We start from the raw sequence: 14,655 nt of genomic DNA on the forward strand, positions 1-14,655 counted from the left end.
GCTCAGCGGTAATGAACCCAACTAGTATCCATGAGGATGTGTTTGATCCCTGGCCTTATTCAGTGGGTTAAGGATCTGGTGTTGCTGTGAGCTGTATAGGTTGCATACGTGGCTCAGATGCTGTGGCTATGGCATAGCCTGGTAGCTGCAGCTCTGATTTGACCCCTAGCTTGGGAACTCCCATAGGCAGGTGCAGCCCTAAAAGGCAAAAAAAAAAAAAAAAAAAAAAAAAAAAAGGTATATTGCTATAGGTTGGTTATATAACGTTTGTATTTTGAAGACTAAGTTAAACTCAATGCCTGAATTTTGAAGAACAATAAACTTGATAAAATAAATACCTTGTTCACATCTTTAAGCTTTTCACAGTTGCCTAACTTATAAAAATTGCTCTGGGACAAAATAAAAAGAGATGAAATACACATTCTTCCAAGAAATATCAGAAGAGATCAATTTAACCAGTTGAGTGGTTGCTTCTTGGTGGCAGGAAGTGATGATGGAATGGGAGCCAAGGGCATCAAATCAAAGAGATGTTGCTTTTGGTAGGAGCCTTTTTTGGCATCATCTGACTCCCTAAACTAGTTGCATGGAATATTTTGATAAAAATAAACATCGGTTACAAGAGTTTTCTTTCTTTCTTTCTTTATTTCTTTCTCCCTTTTTTTCTTGCTTGCTTGGGTTGCACCTGCAGCATATGGAAGTGCCCAGGCAGGGGTCAAATAAGAGCTGAAGCTGCTGGCTTATGCCACAGCCACAGCAACACCAGACCTGAGCCACATCTGCAACCTACACTGCAGCTTGTGGCAACACCAGATCTTTAACCCACTGAGCCAGGCCAGGGATCGAACCTGCATCCCCATGGATACTAGTCAGGGTCTTAACCTACTGAGCCACAATGAGAACTCCACAAGAAAGTTTTAGTAAAAGCTCAAGTCCATACCACCTATTCGTTAATAGGGCAGGCAAGAAGAAAGGAAATAAGGAAGGTTATCATTTGAGTTAGACAATAGAATTTAGTCCTGGAAAAGTTCCAATACAAGTTGAAAGGAAGGTCAGGTTTGAGGAGGAACAGGAAACAGTAAGATTTAAAGGGATAAGAGAATGAGCTCTTCCTCCTTTAAGAGTCATTTGCTACAAGAAAATTCTTGGCAACATATGCGGAAGTCTCTCCTTCCCAGCTCTCTGCCTTCTCTTATCTGTTATCTAGTGAACTGAATGAATGAGAACCTAAGAAGTTTTTGAAACAAGGTAACACATTGAAGCAGCTCCCTTCAGAGCCATCTTTCATGGACTTGAGGGGCCTTAGGTTCTGGGACTGGTATAGTAACAGCCATAAACAATAATTTTCACTTAAGAAAAACCTTTGGTTCCTCTCATGGCTTGGTTATATTTTAGCCTCATTCACTTCCTTTGCATGACTCAAGCTCTTGGATTTCAACTTCTTGCCAACTTTTCTACCTCCCAAATTTGACCTTTCCCTTGGCATTCATTATTGTCCACCCAAGTTACTATGTAGAAATATAACTTGGGAATATCAGGACTAATTTAAGTCAAGATGCTGGTGAGAAAAATTAGTTAACTCTTTAACAATGCCTTCCCCCCAAAGGAGTAAATGGATGAGAGGGTTTTAAAAATAAAAAATATATATAAAGTTGGAAACGAAACACCAAGAAAGACAAAAGAAAAGTTCAAGGGGAGTTCCTGTTGTGGCACATCGGAAACGAATCCAACTAGAAACCATGAGGTTGCGGGTTCGATCCCTGGCCTTGCTCAGTGGGTTAAGGATCCAGCATTGCCGTGAGCTGTGGTGTAGGTCACAGACTCGGCTTGGATCTGGCATTGCTTTGGCTCTGGCGTAGGCCAGCAACTGTAGCTCCTATTAGACCCCTAGCCTGGGAATCTGCATGTGCTGCAGATGTGGCTGTAAAAAAGACAAAAAGACAAAAAAAAAAAGTTCAAGGAAAATGGATCTACTTAGGCAGAAGAAAAATGAGTCTTATATGCAGCAGCTTTACTAGTCCTATTTCAAACTAATAACATAGGTACTATCTTACAGATTCATTTATATCCATTTTAGAACTACCTCCTCCTCTATCATTCATAGTCTATTTCTCAAATCATTTGGCAATTCCAGCTACACAAATTTCTAATGATTCCAATCAAGCCTGAGAGCTGAATGAAAAATATTATATTACTATCCTGCCTTTATACACAGTTTTTCCTTCCAGAGACATAAAACATTTCACACATACTTTCTGTATTATTCAGCAAGCATTTCTAGGATAGGAACAGAAGGCTGTTTACCCTAAGTCACACGAACTGTTGGGAAGAAAGACTCAAATTCCAGACTTCAAGTTCTGCGTGTGTGTGTGTGTGTGTGTGTGTGTGTCTGAGTGTGTCTTTTTAGGGCTGCACCCGCGGCATATGGAGGTTCCCAGGCGAGGGGTCTAATAGGAGCTGTAGCCGCCGGCCTACGCCACAGCAACACAGATCCGAGCCGAGCCTGCGACCTACACCACAGCTCACGGAAGACCGGATCCTTAACGCACTGAGCAAGGCCAGGAATCGAATCCCCCAACCTCATGGTTCCTAGCTGGATTCGTTTCCACTGCGCCATGACAGGAACTCCAAGTTCTGCACTTTTTAAACTGAACTCTGCCACCTCTCTAGATCCAAATGATGTTCCTTCCAGACTATGGTTCCTTCTGATGACTGTTCATCTTCCTGATTCTCAATTCTCCAAGTGATCCCTCCTAGAGAGTTGTCTCTAGGTCAGTTTCATTCCATGATCAACCTCTTTAGGTACAATTCCTCCACCAGTTACAAATGCAGTTAATGTCTGTTCTTCCTGACTTCTCATCAAATAGTTTCTATCCTGGCTTCATGATCACATTTACAGGTCCTTTCCTGAGATGGAAATTGTCTGGACCTGAAGAAAAATTCCTTTATCACAATAAATACACTTTTTTCATTTTATTGAAGTATAGTTAATTTAAAATGTGTTAATAATTTCTGCTGCACAGCAAGATACACATACATATGTTCTTTTTCATTATGTTTATCATGGGATATTGAATATAGTTCCCTGTGCTATACAGTAAGAACTTGGTTTTTTTGTCACAGATGCAACTTGGGTCTGGCGTTGATGTGGCTGCAGCATAGGCTGGCAGCTACAACTCTGATTCAAGCCCCAGCCCTGGGAACTTCCATATGCCATGGGTGCAGCCATTAAAAAAAAAAAAAAAGAATCACAAGTCTGTTCTCTTATATACACTCTTGATTCCTTCTCACCTACCTTGCCTTTTAATCCTCTTTGAAGGATGTTTGTTTGAAATCACTTTTGGTCTAAAATCACTTTTTCCAAGACAGCAAATCAAGAGATTGGCAAACAGTGAGAGGTTTTGTCTGTTGGCCAAGTCACTGACCCAAGGACTTTCACTATTCCTTGCTCTGCAACTCTGAAAGTGATTTCTTTGTGCTTTCAAACTACATATCAATAAAAGTGGAATCTCTCTGATGGCAGGATAATTACTAGTTTTAAAATATTTTAAGACATCGATAGAGTTCCCGTTGTGGCTCAGTGGTTAACAAATCTGACTAGGAACCATGAGGTTGTGGGTTCAATCCCTGGCCTTGCTCAGTGGGTTAAGGATCTGGCGTTGCCATGAGCTGTGGTGTAGGTCGCAGGTGCAGCTTGGATCTGGTGTTACTGTAGCTCTGGCATAGGCCGGTGTCTACAGCTCCAATTGGACCCCTAGCCTGGGAACCTCCATATGCCGTGGGTGTGGCCCTAGAAAAGACAAAAAGACAAAAAAAAATTTTTTAAGACATTGATATGTGGGGGGGTTCCAGCTTCTTAAACACCATTTACTATGCACAATCCTTATATTTATTGACAAAAAAATAAAATGATGACTGTGTGTATGTGTGTAATAGTTTGTTTTGGTGGTGAAAGGAATGGTAGATGAATTATCCAAAATCAATGACGGCATTAGACAAGCCATCGAGAAGCAAGAGGGATGTACATTTGCTGATTCCTCATGTGATAGGGGTCCATTAACTTTTGACTATATTTCAATACCTAAAATTGAAAGAACACTTATTTCCCCATTTGAAGGTATTCCCTAAATGCTTTACAAAACTTATGCATTAAAATATACTATACAGGAAAAAAAAATGATACAGGGAGTTCTCATGATGGCGCAGTGGAAACGAATCCTACTGGGAACCATGAGGTTTCGGGTTCGATCGCTGGCCTCACAAAGTGGGTTAAGGATCCAGCGTTGCCATGAGCTATGGTGTAGGTTGCAGACGTGCCTTGGATCCTTCATTGCTATGGCTGTGGTGCAGGCCGGCAGCTATAGCTCCAATTAGACCCCTAGCCTGGGAACCTCCATATGCCTCAGGTGTATGCCCTAAAAACACAAAAATAAAATGAAATGAAATAAAATAAAATAAAACAAAACAAAGCAGTGCCATGAGAGCACTGGGTGGTATGAGAGCTATAGGGCAGGTGTCCATGGAAGTTGAAGAAGGAAGTTGATCATTGTGTTTATGACAATCTGCTGAGACGTAAAAAGAGGACGATAATATTCTTCAAGCCATCAGGCTGCTGGAGGAGCTGTTGCCCAAAGGGAGTAAAAAGGAACAATCAGTCTCTATCTTCTACTTGGCTGAGGGCCTAAGACTGCCAGCTCAGGAATGGAAAAAGACCCTAAGACTAGATGGGGGCTGCTACAGGCAGAGCAGCAAGGCTAAGGAGCTGAAGAAAGGAGAAAACTGTCTCTGTCCTTCCTCTCGTGTTATTTCCTGTGCCCTCACTTGCCCCCCCAGGCTTTGCTCCTCATCCCTCTTAATTCCTTCCCCTCCTCTCATTTTAGGGCCTTTCAATCTCCCTGTTCATGCCCTCCCTCCAAGAGGTCCCCTCTGCCTTCTCTTATCTCCTCACCCCCTCACCAAAGGCCTTCCTGATGAGACTTAGAAGAGCTAGCCAAGTGGTACAACTTATAAATTATCTCTCAACATGGATTATTTCTACATGTAAAAAAAATATTAGTTTAGTTTATGTTGTTTGTTTTTTTTTTTTTTCTTTTTAGGGTGAAGTATGGAAGTTCCCAGGCTGGGGTTCAAATCGGAGCTGCAGCTGCTGGCCTGCTGCACAGTCACAGCAACGTGGGATCTAAGCCGAATCTGCGACCTACACTACAACTCATGGCAATACCCACTGATCGAGGCCAGGGATCACACCTGAATCCTCATGGATAATTGTCAGGGTCTTAACACGATTAGCCACATCAGGAACTCCTATGCTGATTCTTAACATCGTTAACTTGGGAATTTTTTTCTTTTTTTTAGGCCCGCGCCCATGGCATAGGGAGGTTCCCAGGCTAGGGGTTGAATCGGAGCTGCAGCTGCTGGCCTACACCACAGCCACAGAAACGCCAAAGCCTTAACCCACCAAGCGAGGCCAGGTATCGAACCTGCAGGCTCATGGATCCTGGTCAGGTTTGTTTCTGCTGCGCCATGACAGGAACTCATGGAAATTTCAATTTTTTAAACCAATTTCCCAGATGCTGCCATTGCTCTGGTAACGTTACAGTATGATGCAAAATAAAATAAGGGCAAATGGCACTTATGCAGGGAAGAAAGATGGAGTGAGAGGCCTACTACGTGAATCCACTTGTGTCCCAGTGTGCGGTGTTGAGAAAACTAAGGAAGCCCATGAATGGACAAAGGGGGTAGAGAAAATAATGAATACTTTTACCTTTTGCTTAATATTGTATTTCAACTAGGTAGCAAAATCAGCCTAGAAGCCAGGTCTCCAAATATGTAATTCCAAGGTGTCAGTGAAGCACATGAGTTTAAGGAATCAGGAAGCGGAGTTCACATCCTGACTCTGCCTCTTACTATACATGTGCGAATTTGTGAATTTGGGAAAGTTACTTGGCTTCTTTGAAACTGTTTCCCGCTTGTGAAATGGGATATATCTGCTGGAGGATTCAATGAGCTCCCCTGGCAAGGATCAGATGGCATTTCCTGGAGGTTAGCCTTTACCCCACCCTCCTTGGCTCTCTGCTTGACAGCTGGAGCAGACCAAAAGGATTGCACAACCTCAAGATTCCCAGATCACATCAAGGGGAGGAAGGTGGCCAAATTCTTATCAGGAATTTAATCTCCTAACTTATTTGCCCCTGGCTTAGTCATACTTATCACTGTGCTGGGATAATTCTCCAAACCTCTCTGGAACTCAGTTCATTCCTCTGTAGGATGAAGAAATAACAATCTATTCCCTCCAGACACAAGTTAGATAAGAGACAATTGTTTATAAAATACGACATTACCCAAGGATGAAAGTGCAGGGGTTAAAATGCATTTACAACACATGCTATTATAGGTCAGGGTAGTGTTCCCCAAAATATGGGGTATGCATTGCAGGTGGTACACAAAACGATTTCAGGTGGGAATCGGTTATCGCATAAAATGACAAAAAATACATAGAGAGAAAGTGATTTCTTTTCAACTCACACCAAAAGTAATTCTCCACTGGGGCTTTTAACACTTGTTCCTCTCTTTAAAAAGAGAGTGAACCTTGGGATCCATGCCTTCAGCAAGAGGAGTTATTAAGCAGGATTTAGAAATTGTCCCAGGAGTTCCCGTCGTGGCGCAGTGGTTAACGAATCTGACTAGGAACCATGAGGTTGCGGGTTCGGTCCCTGCCCTTGCTCAGTGGGTTAACGATCCGGAGTTGCCGTGAGCTGTGGTGTAGGTTGCAGACGCGGCTCGGATCCCGAGTTGCTGTGGCTCTGGCGTAGGCTGGTGGCTACAGCTCCGATTCAACCCCTAGCCTGGGAACCTCCATATGCCCAAGAAATAGCAACAACAACAACAAAAAAGACAAAAGACAAAAAAAAAAAAAAAGAAATTGTTCCAAAGTCTTAGTTTTTATGTTTGTCTTCTAATTACAGCCAACAACACTGGTTTTCCATTTAAGAAAACGGCAAAAAAATTTTTCTCCTTAAAAGCAAATCGAAATATTAAAATATATATTAGAAAAATTTTAATTTTAAAAATGATGATTCAGGAGTTCCCATTGTGGTGCAGTGGAAACGAATCCAACTAGGAGTCATGAGATGGCAGGTTTGATCCCTGGCCTCAATCAGTGGGTTAAGGATCGGGCATTGCTGTGAGCTGTGGTGTAGGTCACAGAGGCAGCTCAGATCTATCATGGCTGTGACTGTGGTATAGTCTGGCAGCTGCAGCTCCAACTGGACCCCTGGTTCCCCTGGGAGCCTCCATATGGCGCAGGTATGGCCCTGAAAAGCAAAGTAAATAAAGAAATAAAATAAAATAAAGTAAAATAAAATAAAATAAAAAATAAAATAAAATAGAAATGATTCATAAAAATATTAAGTAGGTACAAAAATGATATGCAGATTTGGACAAATGGAAAAGGTAGTTTACAAGTGAATGAAGTTTAGGAAACACTGCTCATGGAAGGGGCGTCTGGGAGCCTGGATTCCAGTCCTTCCTCTGGTGGTGATTCACTCACCTTGTGGCTTTGGTGAGCTGAGCCTCAGCGTCTTCATCTGGAACTAACGGGGCTGGTTCAGGTGGTCTCTAAGGATCCTTCCGGCACTGATGGCCTATCACTCGAAGCAGATGATTAGAACATTTTCTTTTCTTTCAGAGTCAGTCACTCTGTCTTCTTAGCCAATTTTTTCTCCATACCCCCCTTCAGGCATTTGATATCTCATCCAAAAGAAATACGGATCTCCATTTTACAAATACCCACACATTTAACTAAGGTGTTTGTTGTTCCCAAAACACAAAATGAAAGAAGGAATTTTTCTTCTTCTTCTTTTTTTTTTTTTCTCTCTCTCAGCCATGCCTGAGGCATGTGGAAGTTCTTGGGCCAGGGATCAAACCCAAGCCATAGCAGTGACAACACTGAATCCTTAAAACTGCTAGTTCACCAGGATGGCCTTCTTCGTAATGGAAAGAATCCTGGATTTTGAGGGAGATGGCATTCATTTTGGTTTTCAACTTTGCCATTTACTGAAAATGTCATCTTAGGTAACCTTAAGTTGCCTTTAGCACTAAAATTCTATGAAACGAAAATGAGTCTATAAAAAGGAAACAGATCAGCTGAGGATTTACGTCCTTTCCTTTCTGAGATATTTAATACCCCACAGTGTTTTTAATTTAATTGAACTTTATTTTATTTATTTATTTTTTTACTTGCTTTTTAAAAGGCCTGCACTGGTGGCATATGGAAGTTCCAAGGCTAGGGGTCCAATTGGAGCTACAGCTGCCAGCCTACACCACAGCCACAGCAACTTAGGATCTGAGCTGCATCTGTGACCTACATCACAGCTCACGGCAATGCTGGATCCCCAACCCACTGAGCAGGGACAGGGATTGAACCCGCATCCTCATGGATACTAGTTGGATTCGTTAACCACTGAGCCATGACAGAGACTGAAGGCTGAAAGGAGATCTTCATTTTAACTCTCATTTTGATACTGGCATGGTACTTGGTACACAGCACATTATCAATAACTATTTAATGAATATTATGATGGAAAGTGATAATGCGAGACAAAGAATGTATATATGTATGTGTGGTTGGGTCTCCTTGCTGTACAGTAGAAAATTGACAGAACACTGTAAACCAGCAATGATGGAAAAAAATCACCTAAAAACATTTAATGAATAAATAAAAAGTGGTCTCTCATGAACATGAGGCCAAGAAGATCACATTTCATCAGGTAAGAACTTAATTTATTCAAAGGGAGTTAAGTGAGCATCTGCTATTTGGCAGCCATGTTTGCCAAGTGTTACACATTTTGTGTTCCATAAAGAGCAAGATGAAAATGACATGGCTTCTGTCTTCCATCAACCGACCTTGAGGGGAGAGGGCATGTAGACAACGAACTACATTATGCTAAAAGAACTACAGTGCAGTAGGAAAAGTGCCAGGCTTCTCATGAGCAGAACTGCCCTGTCTTCATTCTTTTACTACCTAGTTGTATGAGTGTGAGAAACTTATTTTTGCAACCAAACATCAGTTTCATCATCTATAAAATAAGGTTACCCTGGGTGTTCTCTAAGGTCCCTTCCAGTTATGAGTCTGATAGTGATTCTGTGCCTCTGAGAAATCAGTTAAAATGCTAGTTTTGAAGCTTCCTGACTATACATTGGAGATGATATCTGCAATACGCTTATTTTTCCAAGTAAAAGTAATAAGCAAAGTCAAACTTTTTTTTAATTGGCTTTGATCACAGTTGCCTCTATATTTCAACTCTCCTACTGGCAAACTTTCTAATTTGATTTCTCTTGATTTTTGCAAAGAAAGTAAGAGGAACGCTTGTTTTCTAAATTAACCTCAAATACCCTAGTGGGAAGTTAGATTAAAGACACGAGTCAATTCCATTCAACAAACATCTATTGAATATAAATTCTGTGCAAAGTCCTAAACATGATTCCAAGACAAAGAAAGGTCACAGCCTTAAGGAACCTAAAATCAAGTAGAGAAAATGAAACATTTTCATTATATCAAGAGTATTCATTTCAAAGAAAGGGGAAAAAATCAGAAAGTAAAACAATGTGCAAGATAAAAAAGAAGGTTAAAAGGAAATGATGTGGAGAAGGGTTGGAAATCAGCCAGAAATTCCTCCGCCTAAAAGAAAGTCAAGTCATCCTTTGGAAGGTCTTGCATTCAAATCCATTCCACCAGGTCATGACTGGCTGGCGGGGACCAGGTAACTGTAATCTTAGGTAATGAGTAACAGTAGCTTGTGAGCTGTGCAAAGGACTCTGGGGTCCCTGGAAAAAGACTCAGACTCCAGCCAGTGCTGGCACCCTCCCCCAGAAGGGAGAAAGAAAGAGATGACTAGAAAATTTGCCCCCAGTGTTGGGCCACTGGAGATGAGAGGACTACAGAAGAAGCATTTTCCAAACAAAAGAATAGAGGGGAGGACAAATAACAGAAACCCTTGTGTTTTGCTGGTAAAGGATAATTTTATTCCCCCTTGTAATCTCCATAGAATGGTCACAGGCAGAAACAGTGAAAAAAATGAAAATGCAGAGCTCTATCAGAGGAAGAGAAAAATGATTGATAAGGGGAAAATCTCCACAATAACATGCAATATTCCATTTTATACAGATTTCCCCTGAAGAGCCAGGACTGAGCTAAAGGACACAGCCTGCTAGTATGTGCCCTGAGATTAGGGGTAAAAAGAGGAGGCAGATGGAGCAGGGTATGCTCAGAGACAAGCACTGGGAATCCCATAGAACACTAGACAGGGGCCTCCAACTTATTCTTTTAGATACAATACGATAATTTCCTATAAGCCACCAGAAGCGTTCTGGATTAGACATAGATGTGGAAACATTCAAACTGGCTGCACCGTTTTCCATACTTTGAAGCACTTTGGGTATAGTTCTAAACTAAAATCAAATCATTCACCTTTGGGAGTTCCCGTTATGGCTCAACGGAAAGGAGTCTGACTAGTATCCAGGAGGACTTGGGTTTGATTCCTGGCCTCACTCAGTGGGACAAGGATCTGGCGTTGCCATGAGCTGTGGTGTAGGTCACAGATGTGGTCTGGAACCCACATTGCTGTGCCTGTGGTGTAGGCCGGTGGCTACAGCTCTCATTCAGCACTTAGCCTGGGAACCTCCATATGCCGTTAGTGCGGCCCTAAAAAAAAAAAAAAGAAAGACAAATTATACATCTTTGAAAACCCAATACTCCATGCTGTATAGTATAGGAAACTATACCTAGTCACTTGTGATGGAACATGATGGAGGATAATGTGAGAAAAAGAATATATATATGTATGACTGGGTCACTTTGCTGTACAGTAGAAACTGACAGAACACTGTAAATCAACTATAATGGAAAAAAAATTTTTAAATCTTAAAAAAACAAAAATAAAGAAAATCAAAGAAATGCAAAATAAAAAAAAAGAAGAAAAAGAAAACCCAGTACTGACATTCTGCTCATACCACAGCGTCAAACATCCCACAAAAAAAAAAAAAAAAAAAAAAAAGTGAAATCAGGACGAAAAATGAAAAATAAGACAACAGGGTAAAAGTATTGATATTTCTAGACTTTTCATCCCCAGCAAGAGTACCACAGCCAAAGGGGTAGCCTCTGGAATTTTCTGGGTCCTATTATTTTTCTTATATTCCACAATTATTGAGGGTTTTTTGCTGTATATTATTAGTAGTATTTTATTTTATTTTTAATTTTAGAGCCACACCACCCCTGCAGCAAGTTCCCTGTCAGTATAAGAAAGTGTAGAAAAACACACCATAAGGGATATAATTACACAAAAATGCTAAGCTGTTAATACAACATTTTGCTGAGATGTGGGAAAATGGAATGAGAGGATGTAAACTTTTTTCAAGTTATATTTCAAGAGATGGAGTTTCCATTGTTGCTTAGTGGAAACGAATCTGACTAGCATCCATGAGGACTTGGGTTTGATCCCTGACCTCACCATTGCTTCAAGTTGTGGTGTAGGTCATAGATGTGGCTTGGATCCAGTGTTGTTGTGGCTGTGACATAGGCTAGCAGCTGCAGCTCCGATTTGACCCTTAGCCTAGGAACTTCCATAAGCTGCGGGGGCGGCCCTAAAAGAAGCCAAAAAAAAAAAAAAAAAAGTTATATTTCAAAAGAGTAATATTGGTTCAAAAAAAATTTTTTTAATTGTATCCATATAAAAAATTACAATGAAATCAGGCTTAATAGATAACCACACAGCAGTAATGCTTTCTGAATAAGGCCAAGAATGAAATTCAAGAGAACAGGGTTTTGGAGTTTCTGCTGTGGCAGTGGGTTAAGAATCTGACTGCAGTGGCTCGGGTTGCTGAGGAGGTACAGGTTTGACCCCTGGCTGGGTGCAATGGGGTAAAGGATCCAGGGTTGCCACAGCTGTGACATAGGTCTCAGCAGCAGTTTGGACTCAGTCCCTGGCCTGAGAACTTCCATATGCCATGGGTGCAGTCATAAAATTAAATTAAAATAAAACAAATACAATATTACAATACGATAGAGAACAAGGTTTTAGTGGTTGGATCAGCTTTGTTTTGGAATTGAATGCTTTCCAGAACTTATATATATGATTTTGATTGTACATATACTTGATTTTCTTTCCCCATTTTTAGGACCACAGCTTTGGCATATGGAAGTTCCCAGACTAGGGGTCAAATTGGAGCTGCAGCTACGGGAAGCCATATCTGTGACCTATGTGACATTGCCTCATGGATGCTAGTCTGGTTCTTAAACTGCTGAGCCCTGACAGGAACTCTCTATTCCATGTTATTTTTATGGCTCTTTGCCGATCCCTTATTTTATTCCTTTTTTGGGCACACCCATGGCAGGTGGAAGTTCCCAGGCCAGGGATCAAAACTGAGCCACAACAGTGACAACATCGGATACTTAACCAATAGGCTACCAAGAAACTCTGCCAAGATCTTGTTTTCTATAAGATTTTGATCTTTCAATTTGGCAGTAAGCTGAGATTACTATGTAGAAAAATAGTCTAACACATATCTTACGCTTAGTACCATACAATCTATTGTCAAACTCTGTTCTAAATGCTTTTCTTGCATTAACTCGCTTAACTCTCAAAACTATGCAATAGGTATTATTGCTATCTCCATTTTGCAGATGAGAAGATTGAGTTATAGAGAGGCTAACTAGTTTGCCCAAGGACACACAGCTCGTAAGTTTTAAAAAGACTAGAAGGAAATAAACCAAGGTATTGATGGCTCTTTAAGGTGTGAGGGTATAAAGGATTGTTAAAAGAGATGACAGGAGGAGTTCCTGTCGTGGTGCAGTGGTTGATGAATCCGACTGGGAACCATGAGGTTTCGGGTTCGATCCCTGGCGTCACTCAGAGGGTTAAGGATCTGGCGTTGCCGTGAGCTGTAGTGCAGGTCGCAGACGTGGCTAGGATCCCGTGTTGCTGTGGCTGTGGTGTAGGCCAGCCGCCACAGCTCCGATTCGACCCCTAGCCTGAGAACCTCCATGTGCCACGGGAAGCAGCCCCAGAAAAGACCAAAAAAAGAAAAAGAAAAAAAAGAGATGAACAGGACAAACTCTTGAACTAAGACAGTGGCAGCTGAGCTGGAAAAGAGAGGACAGACTCCAGAACAGTTTAAGAGAAAATACGGGCAAGGCTTGTGGATTGATTGATGCCATATGGGGTTGAAGGAAAGGGAGAAGAATCTAAAAACACTCCAGCAGAGTTCCCATTGTGGCTCATCGGAAAAGAATTTGAGTCCATGAGGACTCAGATTTGATCCCTGGCCTCACTCAGTGGGTTAAGGATCTGGCCTTGCTGTGAGCTGTGGTATAGGTCGCAGACGCGGCTCAGATCCCGCCTTGCTGTGGCCATGGTCGGCAGCTACAGCTCCAATTGGACCCCTAGCCTGGGAACCTCCATATGCTGCAGGTGTAGGCCTAAAAAGACAAAAATCTAAAAATAAAAAATAAAATGAAAACACTCCAGTTTCTGGCTTGGGTGACTGGATGGACGCGATCACTAAGGTAAGGACTATAAAAGACAGAGCAGCTTTCAGAGAGAAGATGATGTTTTCAGTCTTGACATGTTCAGCTTTATTATAAGTATTTGAACATGCAAACTTGAAGCTCAAGAAAGAAGTCAGTTCTGGACTTGAGAGTCTTCACATAAAGCTGGTAGTTAAACCCCAAAGAGAGGTTGTCATAACCTAGGGAGAGCGAGGAAAAGAAAAAAGTTGTGGAAAACGACAGAGAATCTCAACTTTATGGGATATACAGGTTTGATATTAACACAGCAAACACGGATGTGAAGTGCTAGGTATATATTTGCTTCTCAAGCTAGGCTTCATTTCTGAGAGACAAGGCAGCTTGGAAGTGGGACAGGGCAGTCAAACAAGCTTGGGTTGAAATCAAACACCTTGTCACTCAGCAACTCTGTGACTACTTTAAAGTTACTAATTGTCTGTAAAACATGAGTAATGAATACACTACTCATACTGGCGTGGATATTAAATGGGTTAATCCACAGAAGCCCTTATATGGCACAGTACCTGACCCAATAAATATTAGACAGTATCACTAATGAGTACATAAATCATTAAAATTATTTTTCATTCCATTGTCATACTTTGCCAGTTGAGAAATGGTCTGGAAGTCTGTTGGCTAGCAGTAATAAATTACAATGGAATTAAACAATTGTATGAAAAAGCCACCAAAACAATGCAGGCACTTAAAGAACTGGTATTTCCCATGACTTTGTAACAGTAGATACAGTACATGTGAAGAGAGGAAATAGCAGTTGGTTTAAAGAATCAACAGGGACTGATAGAAATGTTGCTATTGAAGATACTAGACTGCACTATTTTCTTTTGTTCTACTCTAGATATTTGACAACTAGCCTCAGTGTATGGCACAAAGTAAGCCATCAATAAATATGTTGACTGTATGTGACAAAAAAAAAAGGAGAGGGGGATGATTTCTTGTACCTGTTATTAAATATTTCACTATTGGAAGACTTATCCTTATGCAAAGAAAAAGATGAAGAAGTCATGCTGTAGGTGCTGTCATTTGAGATCTCTCGAAAGAGTCTGGCTAGGCACAACTCCTCTCCCATTGGTGTCTGT

General features: G+C 41.2%; 1 long non-coding RNA gene across 1 annotated transcript in view; it reads right to left on the reverse strand.

Annotated features, from left to right (window-relative positions):
* LOC146398268 (uncharacterized) overlaps positions 1-14,655 on the reverse strand; it is a 139,038-nt gene that overhangs the window by 96,518 nt on the left and 27,865 nt on the right. The gene's annotated exons all lie outside the window — the stretch shown is intronic.

Source organism: Sus scrofa, chromosome 12, assembly GCF_054392235.1.
Source record: "Sus scrofa isolate SSC_HxYL_T2T_F1_AM1 chromosome 12, Sscrofa_HxYL_maternal_Yorkshire_Landrace_v2.0, whole genome shotgun sequence".
Taxonomy (NCBI): Eukaryota; Metazoa; Chordata; class Mammalia; order Artiodactyla; family Suidae; genus Sus; species Sus scrofa.